Raw genomic sequence first — 15,240 nt, forward strand, 5'->3', positions numbered from 1 at the left:
AAATTCGGGTAAAGGAATCCTGTTGAAAAACTTTATGCATTCAGTTTAATTATAATCAATAATACAACTTTAAACATACGTGGGAATGGCAATACTTGTCTTTATGATAAGAGGTATTTATAATTTCTGGAATATTCTTTGTCAACAAACAATTTGAACAAAATATTTTTGCTATAATTGCAAAATATCTTCGCTCTATTTGCGATAAGTTATTGAAATTATTTTCTGCTCGACATAAACAACTTCTTCGTTAACAATCTTCTTTGAAATACATGATATGATTTTCATGGTCTTCCTGGGCTTTACGTTACTGTAAAATATTAATGGGATGCCGCAAGACAAAAATTAAAATACCGGAAAATTTGGCACCAACTTTGTTCCGTGAGTCTTTAAAGAAATGATTACGCCGATAATGGAGACAATGCCATTGACTTAATATAATCGAAAATAATTGTATTCATAGTCAAACCTGATAATGTAACTTTTACTTGTACTCCTTTTAAAGATTATTTTCGTATCTACGTTAAAATATAACAAATAGACCAAGCCAACATGTCAGATAGTTTTAATTCATTTTATTAGCGCGGAGGGTTCACTTATTTCTGTCATGTATGATAGTCAATGAGACCATTAATTTAATGCCTCTCTGAAAGACTTCTAAATCAATATATGTACGTAAAACTTATACGAGAAGACGCAGCGTTTTTGGAGGTTCCTGAAATAAAATAGCTGAACTTCGCAGTTGCTTCCCCGCTTTATTGACATGACAAGTGTGTGTATTTCATAACTTATTTTATTTTCATTAGGACAGCCGGAACAGTAGATACAACATTACATCCAAAATAAAAAATAAATTACATTACATAATTATCAAGGCAAAAGTTCTACTACTTACAGGTAATCTTATACGTAAAACGCCATTATATTTAAAGGTTAACTTCTGAATAGTCTTTTAGTCATCAATAATATTCCGAATGAAGGAATCTGTATAAAATTGAGCGGTAATAGCGACTAAAATAGACGTGGGAAACCAAGTCCGAATCTGTGCCAACTATGAAATTACATCAATAGCAATGACTAAAACAAGTGTTAACAACGTTTGATTCGCCAGATAATGTCTCAAAATTAATAAGTAACATTTAATATATATATATATATATATATATATATATATATATTAAAAGAAAAATGTTTCGAAAACAAATATTATTCCGTTTCATATATATATATACAATATGAAATTAAAAATTTTGATTACAGTCAGTGGCTCCATGATGATACCATAAATTTATAGTCTGACAGGTGGACGAACGGCGACGTCTCACTAAAATCACTCAGCTAGATAAACACATAATTATCCAATATGTGACTTTCAACCTTTATCTTTATCTTTAAGTACATGAAATGCATATAATTATTATGAAGACTACAATTTTAATAACTATTTTGCGATAATATTACACAACGGTTATCGTATATTATAAAATACAATGTCATCGTTTAAAGCACTACATTAAAAGGTGTACTCATTGTTTAGAAATCAATTATCATTATTTTTATATTTATGACTGTTGACTTGAGAATGAATATGGTCGTATTTTAATTATACTCGTTAATCCATTCATATCACCACTAGTGGTTTACGGTATTTGCACAAACTCATAATCTTTAGTTAAAAATTACATGTTCTATTTAATGCTTATCCATATCACTTTATAATATTTAAAAACATTGGTATATATTACCAACAATAAGAACATTTTTTTAATATTCAACTACAAAATCACCTTAGGAAATTAGCGTAAATAATTTAATTTTGGAATGATAATTGTATGAGAATAAACTCCAAACTCACCGCAAAACACTATCGTAATATGATCGAAAGTGATCAGCGATATTGACAACAATAATTACAACAGAATTAGATGATACACGAATCAAAATCAGGAATCATCGTACGTCTGTTTTGAACATTTCTCAGTGAGTTCTCTCAGAATTGCATTGTACTTTAACAGACGCAAGCAAAATTTGTTGAATATTAACAACAGTAATATACAAAGGTACAAAGTAACGTGAACTTGGTCAACAGCTCAACGGTAGTCACCCGTCTGATTCGCTCGGCGTAAATGAAAAATACTTTTCGCTATTAATGCTTTCTTTATTGATAACTAGATAAAGTTCGATATGCGTTGCGAATGTCTTTATACAAGCTTATATTTATCTTGCAATGATTGTTTAGAACTACTTACTCCTACTCCACTCCTTCCTACAGGGTTAAAATTTTGCCAGCGTTTTCGTGGTCCAGTGCACTTACGAGACGACGCTTCCTACTCCAAGTTCAATTACCTTATTAAATTAAGTTAACAAATATAATCCGTTTTATATTTTTTTGCTGTCTGTACTCTTAGTCGTCTCACGCACACTAAAATACATTGTAAGCACGACTCTCACACACACATACGATAATACGCCTGCCAATAATAATTTAAGATAGAAGGACGCCTTCGTGAGTGAACAGAACTATAAGTATGACCGGATTGTACTCTCAGGATTGGCTCTAGAAGAAGAAACTCCTTAATAGGCAACAGCGAAATTTCATGTAAACAAAAACTTACACTTGAAAACGTCTTATTAGCTATTAATTGATTTAAAGAATAATTATCAGATACGACTTGCACCCGATCTATTTCATGTAATGTTATGTTAATGACATGACGGAAATATTCGCGCAGGTACCAACAATAACTGTATAGTCTGATGAACGATATTTGGGAACGTAGAATACGAATACATAAGTACATATATTTAAGATTACGGACTATCGAATGAAATCACGCAAAATTCCGCTTTTATGCCAAATTGAATGAAAACCCGCTAACAAACATACAAAAAAATCTTCGTATTTAAAATATTAGTAACATTAAGAACGCTATGAAAAGACGCTATCGAGATTTAAGTACCTATAAATCTATTTTAATGTCTTTCGAGCGCTCAGAAGTAAATAACATAATTAAGTATAATCTGTTGTAATAATTAAGACTAGCTATATGGATAACAAAGTATTTAGGCACATATAAAAATGACTAAGGCACAAAGCCACAAAAATATTGAGATTATTTTAACGAAAAAAAAAAAACCGAAATATCAGTCGTATACCGCACAACTCGCATTACATGACGTCATACAATCGAGCCATGATATTGCCTGTCATTTGGCAAATTACCAACATATTGGCCATATTTTTTATCAGTAAATGAACAAAGAACAATTCATACATAGTTTGTTCCAATGTCCAACCCGAAATGAATATTAAAAAATATAAAAAATTAAGAGGGAACCCGCACCTTGAATTTAGTAATATTATATACTAAAACCTTCACCAAAACCTGCTGGTACTTCTGGAACAACTTCGACGTATTTTCTATTGGTTTAGTAGTTTCTTTATTCTAAAATACCCAAATAAACGGTAATATATTTTACGGGTTATACTCAAATTTTAAATGCAACATATAATCTTGACTAATACGTAAGGAATAATAAGTATGGCATAACCACGAATATACAATATAGCTTGAAATTATTTTTTAATATTCTTCGATGTGATTATAATAGCAGCGCCAAAAATCACTCGCGATATTAGAGGCCAATGACCTTTGATGATGTCTGTAAACAACTGCGGACTGCATAATCATGTATACATACAATAAAACAGCAACGCAGTTATGTTTGTACGTAATTATTAAAATATTAACCGTAGAGGACAATATCGTTAACACAAATGATAAAATTACAGCTAATTACATAGGGGATAGAGCGTTGTGCGAACTCGTTTTCGGGGGGTACCGCTCATCAATTAGTCATCGTCAAAGATTGCGTACCACTTTAAAGGGTGAACGAACCAGTAATAACAAACACGGGGCTCTATCTTCGACGGTCACTCAATGAGAGCCTTTAACGACGAGCCTTTAGAAGAGTGAGCATTACAGTGCGCGACCTGTAATGATAGAATTTGCCCGGCATTGTAAAAACAACCTACTGGAGTGTCTGCTAATGCTCAAATTCAAATCTCACATATTCACTTTAAAGAGGAACCGGAACAGTCCTTGAATCCTTTAACGCATTTGAACGCATTTTCGGTGTAAGAAATCGTTAATATTTTATTTATATGTAATTATTGTCATTTTGAGACTTGTCTTTCGATAACGACTTAAACTTTCGAGATGATACGGTAGTATGGGCAAGCGATCCCGTGACGTAACACAACGTTGAAGGTAAACACTGGTTTTTAGTGGGTATTCTGGCACTCGTCCAGAAACCACAGAATTATAAAAAAGAAATTAACTATTTGGTTTCTAATCGGTTCTTATAAACAGAATTTACATTCTAAGCCGGTGGTAACGTGGTAGGACTTTGTGCAAGCCCGTCTGGGTAAGTACCCCCCACTTATCATACATTCTACCACCAAGCAGTACGCTCAGTTTTGTTGGGTTCTGGTTTTTTTGGACCGTGCCTTTTAAGTAATAATATATTTTTGATGACATTCATATGCATTATAAACATGAATCAGTCATAGATTCCAGATTACATCTTCACCGCCTCAGAAAGTATATTTAGGTGGGATTCTGGATTCCTACGACTGTCTAGTAATCGGCCTATCTGTACACTGTATAATCAGATCATCTTCTGTATTATCAGAATATTAGGTAGTCGCCATTGTGGCCTCTTCGCCGGTGTCTCATTGCATGTTTGCTGTCGTTGGTAAGAAAGTTCATAATTATTATATATTATCATATTGCAACAACTGTATGAGATATGTTATCTTGCAATTGTAGGTCTCTGCGCACATTTGATAGGATAAATAATATATTTTCTTTTGAATAAATGAAAAATCCATGCAATTTACTAGACGTAGACAGCTCTTTTTATTACCGATTACCAAACAATCTTTGAGCAGTTTAGATGTAATTAAAGACACAATCCATTTTAAATTTAATCAAGTTTCGATAACAACACGTAACGCCATTTTTTCTCGATTTGACATTCAGTTGAACTTATTATTTCGTCATAGTTATGGAATAAAAAGAAGTTAAACGGACATACTTGAAGACTTTATAATGAATTTGTTAGATTAGATATTGGATACTATTAGATTTGACACATAAGCAATGAAGATTAATTATAAGTTAAAAGTAATTGTTATACATTGTAATTATATATTTACAAAAAAAAAACACTACCTACAATTTTTTATTAATGTTAGATCATGCCTATATTCTTTCAATAGAATTAAATATCATTTATCATTCATTAGTTAAAGTAATATTGATACTTAAGCAAATCATTCAGTCCCTTGCTAATAAATAACAAACCTCCAATGTCATATAATTTCAAGGTGAAAATTGTTTAGATAGCTTTTTCCGCCTTTGAAGTGGTCTGTAGGATAATGTCCTCAATACTCATACAAATCTTGAACGAATCTCAATATATGTAATAATATGAATAAAGCTTAAACACATATGTATGTATATTAAATTTTAAAAGCGTATTGAGCACTCGGAGTTTCGAGTTTTGCCATTGTTAAAGTTTACATGGAAAAGTAGTGGAGAAAGATAAAATTTATATTTTATTATTGAATGAAATACATGATTCAGAGTTTACGTTCGTATTGCCAATTGTCAACACATGACGAAACTTAAATACCACATAACCAATATTTTTTATTTTGTCAAATGCTTTTATTTCGTCGATGTTATTATCATTGTATTCCCATCAATGGACTACCACAGTACAATGTAAATTAACCAAAAATACTGAAGTAGTATTGAACTGTTATCGCACCCCAGTAAATAACGACAATTAACTTTTATGCACCAAAGGACGTAAACTCTATTCCAACAACAAAATATTGGCGTTATGAACGTCGACGAAACTTATCAGAATTTATAGAAACAAAGAAATTATCAGAAAACCGCAAAAGCAGCTCACAGGTCTTTTCTACATACCTAACAAAGGTAAAACATTTATGTTTTTGTGTATCACGTGAAATGTGCTTGACTTTCGTAACGTTTGTGATAACGCGCTCGCAATACGTATCAAAATATTATTATACGACTAATAAATGTTTTATGAATTCTATAATTATCACAGGCATCAATGTAATATATTTAAGATACTAATTGATCCTTATATTTATAATGTTAGAGTTTTACAAGATACCGAATTCATACTTTACAATAGTTTTGTTCACACATTTTCGGTTCCCGTAAATTCAAGGAGTCAATTAACAAAAAAATTATCGGAATCAAGGCGTTAAAGCATGAGGGATCTTAGTCGTAAAAAGATCAGAATATAAATACTATGTTTGTTTTTTATGATTTTCTTCCTCTTCTATAATACCGATTTTCTCTCTCTTAAGTAAGATAAAACCTTTGATCGTCGTGTCGTTGGGGTGTTGTATATTTCTGGCATAGTACTGTCAACATATAGGTAGCGCGACTTAAGTCGAATGAATCCCAAAATAAAAAACTTACGTCATCGCCTAACATCGATGAAACTTTTATTGCAGTTAAATAAAAATGCCATTGTATTATCTTAATCAGATATTGTATTCGAGATATTAAATACAATTATTTACGATTAACGTCGATATGTTTCAAGACTTGCGGAAAGTGATGACCTCTTGGTAGATTTCTGCCACGGCCCTATTTTCATGGGAAACTAACCTACATCATAGAAAATATTACAGTGCACTAGATTTTATGCAAACAGCCACTATTCCTTCCATTTGTAGCCACTTACAATATACCTTCATCCTAACTACAGTGCAACCTTAATATAACGTACCACAATATTACGAATTCCTCGTTTTAACAAATTCTTGGTAATCCCCTTGAATTGTCCATAAGAGAAAATGTAAAATATCCCTTTACATTACGAAATTTTTTGCAAACAACCTCTTGATGACGAATTTTCAACTATCAAGAAAAAGTGTAAATACCTATAATTATAGAATTTTGTAAACTCAAAACCTTTATATAAATTTACTAACAAAAATCTTTGTTACCTACCTAATTGTTTTTAAATAGAAAAAACATACAGATATTTGATAAACAATGTGTTATCATTTATTAGTAGAAGTCGTTCGCTATAAGAAGATAAGTACGTAATGTTGAGGTGAATAAAATATTTTTTTTAACTCTTTATAACGATTTTTAGACCAACCTAACCTCAACATCCTCACAAACTTCAGTTTAACGAATTACTTGATATAACGAATATTTACTTGTTCCCTTCCGATTTGTTATTAGGTTTTACTGTACGACTGAACTATAGGTAAGCAAATCTGATAGGAAAAAATAAAAAAAAATAGACGCAATACTGTTTTTTGTACTTTTCCAGGCACGGAAGGGAAAAGCTACCTATAATAACTTTTATAGCCCGAGCTAGTACTGAGAACTTTAGAATCTACAGCCTTATAAACTATCTATTACAGAAAAGAGGAAGCCATACATTCGAGGAATATACATTTTACCGTTTCCTTGAATCACTTATATGAAGTGAATTTAGCAATTAATCACACAATGAATTTAGCAATTTTTCACATACGTGAAAGTAAACACTCCGTTTTTATCGTAAGTACTATTAAATATTTACAATTTACAGTTATAATCAGGACCTAATTTTGAAAATCAACAATGATTTTGAGTTTGCATCAAGCTTATCTATATTACAAGTCCTTTCATATCATCATTTAAATCGAGATTAAATTCAATTTAGCTTTCACCGATTCGGTTTTATGATTCTATCTAGAAGTAAATTGCCTAAGATGGATGGCGGAAACGACCGGGGAGGTCGGTTACGTCGGATTTCTCCAGGACACTCTAAAATTTTCTTTGCATAAAAATAAATAAAATGGAAAAGATTAAATGTCAACGGCGTGTTGCATTCATAATTCAAATCTTACTCAACTATGAAGCAGTGAATTTGTGGTGGCGAAACATGCTTCGTACTTTATTTTTAGAAGCATATGGGACTTTGAACACAGTGAGACACCAATGGACTGTCACTTATTACATTAGATACTTACCTACTTCCCAAAATATATTTACTGATTATTACAAAATATATCTCTTATAACTTATTATTTATTCGCTTACAAGATATTGACAATAATTTCATATAAAGTAGTTCTTTAAAGAAGTTAAGAATTAAGACAATATTGTTGCCACATTAAAAGTACATAAAAAGCCGTATAACGAAACGCAATTCTGTTGATGGTGAGAAAAGTTGTACGAAACAAATACAAATGTGCGAAACGAAATGCAATACCAGTTGTTGTATGTTTATTCTTTTAAGATAGCTCGGAAACCCTTCCGGTAACAAAGCCGAGTAGGCTGACAGTAGGTTAAGGTTATTTTCTTTATGAAGGAACCGGAAACATTTCCGTCAACATTGTAGTTTTAGCAAAAGTTGAAATTATCGTTTAACAAATTTACATATAAAAAATTATGTAAACATTCCTAGCGCAAGAGCATTTATTAAATACGGTACTGGTTATTTATAGTTTTAATTGCATATATATGCTCTCAAAGATAAATCTACCGGATTTTCGTAATACACATGATCAAGGATCAATCACTGTCATTTTTTGTGATTATATCATAGATAAAGATTATTCTTACCAAATTCGAACTGCTAAATTTAAGCTAAACGTACAAACATTTACAAAATAAGTATATTTTCTTAAAATACATATTAAATTTAACACGGACTAAACACGGTCCGTTTGATTTGATGTGTGATTTCGGGTGTGTTCTGTAGAAATTCACCAACCCGCTGAGGGTTTCATTTCACTACACTGATATAAGTTGACTAGATTTAAAATAGAATATATATAGTCATATAACGGGGGTTCTGTCACATATAATGGCATAACTAATATGATCACGGATACAGGTTATATTTAATCCATGTAACAGATATGTAGTCTCCTATTATTCGCAGAGAGAAAGCGAACCTCTTTTAATATGCAACAATAAACATTTTTTTGCAAACATTACTCTATAAGCTCTATCACTTATTCAATTCTTCAAATCTAGTTGTCAATTTTGACACAACTCAATGTCATGTTGAAAACTGCATCCGCAGTCTATCTAGGACTCCTAGTTTCTAGTAAACTTTCTCCGTAAAAATGACATACGACTCCTCAAACGGTCCGCATGGAATTTTTTTGCTAGACGCTTTATAACCCACATTACGTTTGCGTTACCGTGTCAATATTAATTCGTTTGTGGTGACTTGTGAAGTGTAGTTTATTATTTATTAGCTATGTGTATAAACTATCAATAAAGCCACAACTATATTTATTTAATATAGTAATTAATTATAAAACTAAAATATGCCATTGATGGTCTAACACTTTGGAGAAACGAATTCTTATGGACCGTCTCGACACTGTACTCTCTATAACATTTCATGTAGAACCTAACTTAACTAATTTAGGCAGGTAGACCGGCAGTGGACACAGTCCATAACACCGGACTCTTGTTAGGATATATTATTCATGACATTCCTGGCTCCAGCCAATGCGCCTCCAAACGTAGGATAAGATAGTACGTCCCTTGTGCCTGTAACTTTATCGGCTAACTCTTGAAATCGGAAACGGAATTTCTGTGTTATTCGAGTACATTCTAGAACTACTAAATTATTTAATATACTGTAAAACTAATAAACCACCATATATTTAAATTCCTTTAGATATTAGATAGGAGTAAATGACATTACGATACAAATAAATCTATGATATCGTGTCATCTTACAGAACAGCATATTGTTGCCGTTCAAATTTCAATATATCGAATAACACTACATTCGCTTGAAAACAACATGAATGTACCTACAACATTTTATTTACACATAATCAAAACATTCCTAATCGTGGAAAATTCAGAGATTAAAACAATCATGCAGACCTAATCATAAATATCGTTGTATTGCACAAGATAATTGTTTCTAGAGTAAATTTCACTTCCGGTTTGGTGATGGAAATCGAGGTTGTAAGAAATTTTTAGCCGACATAAGAAAAGGAAGAGGTTTTTTCATGTTTTATTACAAAGCGTGTCTTTTAACATTTTCACTTTCTCCGGCCCCGTTCGAAAATTAACTAATTATAATCAATTGAACTATATGTGGTTATATTATTTAGCCAAATGCCAGAACGCAATAAAATAACGCTTGCAGTTAATATATTAAAATGCATCTAAAATATATCTATAGAATAATATAAGAACAAATTATAATTTCCGTTAGCCATTTATTGCACACGTTGGAAAAGAGTAAGTGCTGATTATCTTGCTGGTTTTTCTTATTAGATCCTACATTACATACAAAAAATTACAATACAATGTGCTTGTAAAAGACAGCTCGAATAAAGTATAATTTGATTTTATTAGCAGATCTGAAGGTTCATGTTCTGTTGGCAAATGATTCATGTTCTGAATTATAGCGAATCACGAAAAACCGTTGATCTAGTGCCTAATCTCTTTCCGGCGTGTCGTATTGCCATCCCAACGAACACAGACGAACTTTAAGAGGTAGGAACAGATAGTACACCTGTGTACACATTTTTGCCCCATTTCCCGCGTACTCTTTATAATTGGACACCGCGGTCGAAAAATTATACAAGGATCTCGATATTTGCAGCCGTATGGAGCCATTATATAACCGAAGATTATATAAGACGATTTTTTTGGAACAAACAAAAACATATTCTACGAAAACGAAATTGCAGAGAACAATTGCAATAACTAGTTAATTTTGTCGGTAAAGCTTCTTTTTATACGTGTATAATTACTATTCTCTTGTAGTTATTCAGTATTCCTAACAACGAGATGATTCGCATCACAACGCTCTTTGTATGCATAATTCAATGGAAGAGACAAAGACGAAATGAGTTTGGCCTAATTTACTTTTATCGAAACAGCGTAAAAATAACAATTGAATAATTATAATTTCTCATAGCGAAAAGTAACTTGAAACCGTTTATACAAGCAAAGTATGTTAAACGATATTATATAAGGGATATAATTATAACACCCTTTTAAATCTCTCGAAATTATTATCATGCCAATAATATAATAACTAGATCATAATTTTGATTTTCTTTTTCTTACGATTTCTGTTATATTATATCTGAATCCATTGGATGAAGACCTGAAGCCAGACACCAGCCCCTACTCCTATACCATTGTTCTGACTAAGTGATATGGCTGTATATTTTACAAATTCCGACAGTCTCATTACTCACCTCCGACAATTATTATTGTCCTTTAGAAGTGGATATGGAACGGGGGCAATGAAACTGTTCCGATGACGTCATACCGCAACATTTGATCACAAATAATGAAGAACAATCACGAATGTTTTTAAACTATGCGTATAATTTAATTGAAATGTGTTTCAGAATGAACATCGAAATTAAAAAGTATAAGGTCGGACTAGAATAAAACTCGATGTAATAAATTGTCTTGAATACATTTAGATAAGCAACAAAACTACTAAGAGTAATTTTATTTAATGAATAGAATATTCTTTGTGTTATTTTACTTTATAAAGGAAACAAGTAGGGTAGGACAATCTAAAAGTAACTGTAAATGTCTATTTGGGTTTTTTTTTTAAGATCTAGCAAATGTGTGGGAGGCTCCCCTGATGGAAAACGACTACCACTACCCATGAACCGGAGGGCTTGCAGATGTGTTGCTGTTATAAAAATATAATAAAAAATAATGTAAGCCAGTATGACATACACTGAGGCTTCGCATATAACATTTTCAGATTAAATTTGTGAAAATAAAAGTTCATAGTAGCTTTTATATTTTGACTGTTTTTAAAATATGAATGTTTTATTAATGTTAAAACTTTGCCTTTATAATATATATATAGTATAAATACTTTCTTACAATCTGATATTTTCAAGTATCCCTCACTGAAGTCAAATATGCTGTTAATATTTAAAATTGTTCTTCGTTGATCTGTTATATTATATACCATAATATTGTAATAATTAGGAAATTACATCTCTCAATAGATACAGGTATGTCGTTTAAATTAATCACAAATTTACATAAACTCACATACTGTTAGTTTAATTAATAATTACATGGTACACATTAGTCATATTCTATGTATATACATATATTAAATAGTGAGTTTAATTACTTTATCAACAACTTCCTGTGTTAATTATTGTTTTGACCGGAAGTCATGTTTTAAAGGTCTAATAAATTTCATTGTATACAATATATATAAATGATAACTATTTACTGACCACCTAGTTTACTTTTACAATTAATTTATGAATTAACATTGTCCTGACTAACAAGTGCATAGCCCTGATGAATATAGGAAGTTTAAATATGGAACATAGATTTATTATATAGAATAAATATCGACTTGGAACAGATTTTTGGAAATTTCACTTTAACAAGGGAGAGGTACCATTGTGTCAATTTCACCTATGCAAAATAAGAACATCCTTCTACTTATACATGTAATTAAAATGATTCAATACATTCTTTGTTAACGAATTGAATGTGAAATGAGTATGTAAGAGAACATTTTAAAGTAGTTTCCTCGGAAAATAAAATAAACCAATTACCATATACATAGTACTGAATGTATGTTACATTAAAAACATGCTTAGTATACATCTGAACGGCTATAAGGCAAGGAAAAGACTTGAAATTAAAGGACAAGTATAGCACATTGTGAAAACCTCAAATGTGTTAATAAAGGGTAGCAAATATTAATTGATTGATAATAAAATACAGCCAAATAAGATGAAGGCTTTATTGTTAAGACAACAATCTCTTCCCGGCAATAATAAATACATCATTATGAAATTACAATTATTTTTGTAAACAAATTGTTCAAAATTACTAATTTAATATGTTTTAATACACTTTTCTAATTTTGTGGGCCTTTATATTTAGTTGTAAAACTTTATTCAACTATCGATAATGTATTTAAAACAAAACAAGATTATCTTTATCTCCAATAGAAGTTATCTCTGTTTATTGTTTTATTTGGATTATCTGTATTAGTTCAATAAAACTTTCTAATCAGGTGGAGATAGATATTATTTCGTATATGTATTATAATCTGAATAGTAATTAGAACCAGAATTTTAAGATATTTTGACTCATATAAATATACAATATGAGTATACATTAACCGTAAACTTTCATAATTATATATTCATATTGTTAGATAAATCCAAGTTTGTAAGACACAGAATAAATTTGCATTTAAGCAAGCAAATTTTCACCAACTCTGATTGAAAACGCTCATTACATTTTTAAAAATGAACTTTCCGAGAATTATACTATTTGAAATAAAGTTTCTTGTTACTTATTTAGTAAATAATTCGTAACAAAAACATGTGTGCGGCACAAAATATATGCCAAGGTAAAATCGGCGAATTTTAAATTTTAATTAAGTACAGTAAACAAAGGGTACTTACCGTTTCAAGAAATATGTTTCCCATATAAGCGTCGTTGCGAAATAAGTTTAAAACACCATCTCAATTAAATTATTTTGAATAAACGTATTTCTCTATAGTGTAAGTAAAACTTTTTTTATTATAACTTCAACTAATACACATTTCTTTTTTAAGTAAAAATATATTGATAAGAAATGAATACTATCGCGTTCACAAAATAAAAAGAATCTGAACACTAAAATTTTAAAAGATGACACTGTTATGTATCTCTTGAGTACTAAATGCTAACTGTTTCTGTTTCCATAACCTCTTTGTTATTTCTCTCTCATATGTTTTCATTTATCCTTGTTGCACATTTGATGTCAGTAGTCAGTACAAAAACTTTTTCACGTAGCATGGTTACATTGACGTTTGGGATTTGAAGTTTCTAGAGATGTAGAATCTAGTGAGTGAATTGAACGAAAAAAATCGATTGAATATCTTATCGAGATTATTTATAATATAGTGATAAACGATATTGACTATAAAATTTCTCATTCAAAACAAGTGATTATTCCTTTTGTGAATTATTTTTGCGAATAAACAACGTCTGTAAGTTCATTTTAATATTCGTTTACTAAACATAGATTTTGAAATTATTAAAATAAAGTATCTAAAATTATAATTTATATGTAAAATAATTAGAAACAATTGCAATCCAGTTCCAATTCAAGCTTTAAGTAAGTTTCTTACTATAATTGTACCTATATTTTATGTTTGAATGATTACATACAATTGAAAACAGTCACAATTTATTTAGTAGCCCATGGTAAATGAAAAACTATAGAGATTTGATAAGTATACTTTTTCTTTGTGACAAGTAATATATCAATATTACTAAAAATCGATTAATAATCGATTTTAAAAAGAATAGTTTTTAATAATATAAAAAGTTCTTTAATATTTTGGAGTGATAAATTGCATTTTAAAAATACAATGTAAATAAATAAAAAAAATTGGAAATGAAAATTTTGAGTACCAAAACGTTCCATGTTCTATCTGAGACTACTACAAGTAGTAAAAGTAACAGCAGTGACATATTAATGGCCTAAGGGGCTCAAACCACTCCCAGAACTGAAGGTTTTTATCGGGTCGGAAACGCCGGCAAAAGCTGTTAGCGTGTAAGCCAGCGGACTGTCGGTGTAAGAATAAAATGATATGCAAAAGTAAAATATTTTAACGTGTTCCTTCGTTATTTCTAAAACGAATTTAATATTTCATTATATTTTATGCCATCTTTCTCTTCTCATATCATCTTCAATGCAATTTTTAAAAATCAGCAATAAAACGAATGGTTATATATTGTTCGTAATTTAGGATTAAGTTATTAAAATCTTTGTTATTACAACAACAGTAACGGTAGTAAAGAACTATTGGTTAAGCAACATATCATAAACACATACACTTTTAATTATGACTTTTTTTTATTAATGTTAGCTTACAAAATTGTATCAACACACTTGCTTATTAAAGTAAAAGCTGTTTTAAATTACCTCTCTATTTTTCATTAGCCGTCTTTCTAGCTAGAAGAAGCTAATGAAATTGAAGGTTCAACAAAGAATATTCATTAACTTCTGGTTTTTTAAGTTTGAATTCGTCGCCTTTGATAAATATCGCTGCAAATATGTTTTTTTCTAATATTGCTATTTAAATAATAAATAATATTAAACAAAATATAAGTAAGCCCATATATCACGGACTCT

General features: G+C 30.4%; 1 protein-coding gene across 1 annotated transcript in view; it reads right to left on the reverse strand.

The window, feature by feature from the left end:
* Window positions 1–13,853, reverse strand: part of LOC125077612 — a 40,849-nt gene extending 26,996 nt beyond the window's left edge. The window contains exon 1 of the mRNA XM_047689588.1: window positions 13,520–13,853. The gene's annotated coding sequence lies outside the window, so the exon portion shown is untranslated. The remainder of the gene's footprint in view (window positions 1–13,519) is intronic.
* Between the last annotated feature and the right edge of the window lie 1,387 nt (window positions 13,854–15,240).

The sequence above is a fragment of the Vanessa atalanta genome, chromosome 4 (assembly GCF_905147765.1).
Source record: "Vanessa atalanta chromosome 4, ilVanAtal1.2, whole genome shotgun sequence".
Lineage (NCBI taxonomy): Eukaryota > Metazoa > Arthropoda > Insecta > Lepidoptera > Nymphalidae > Vanessa > Vanessa atalanta.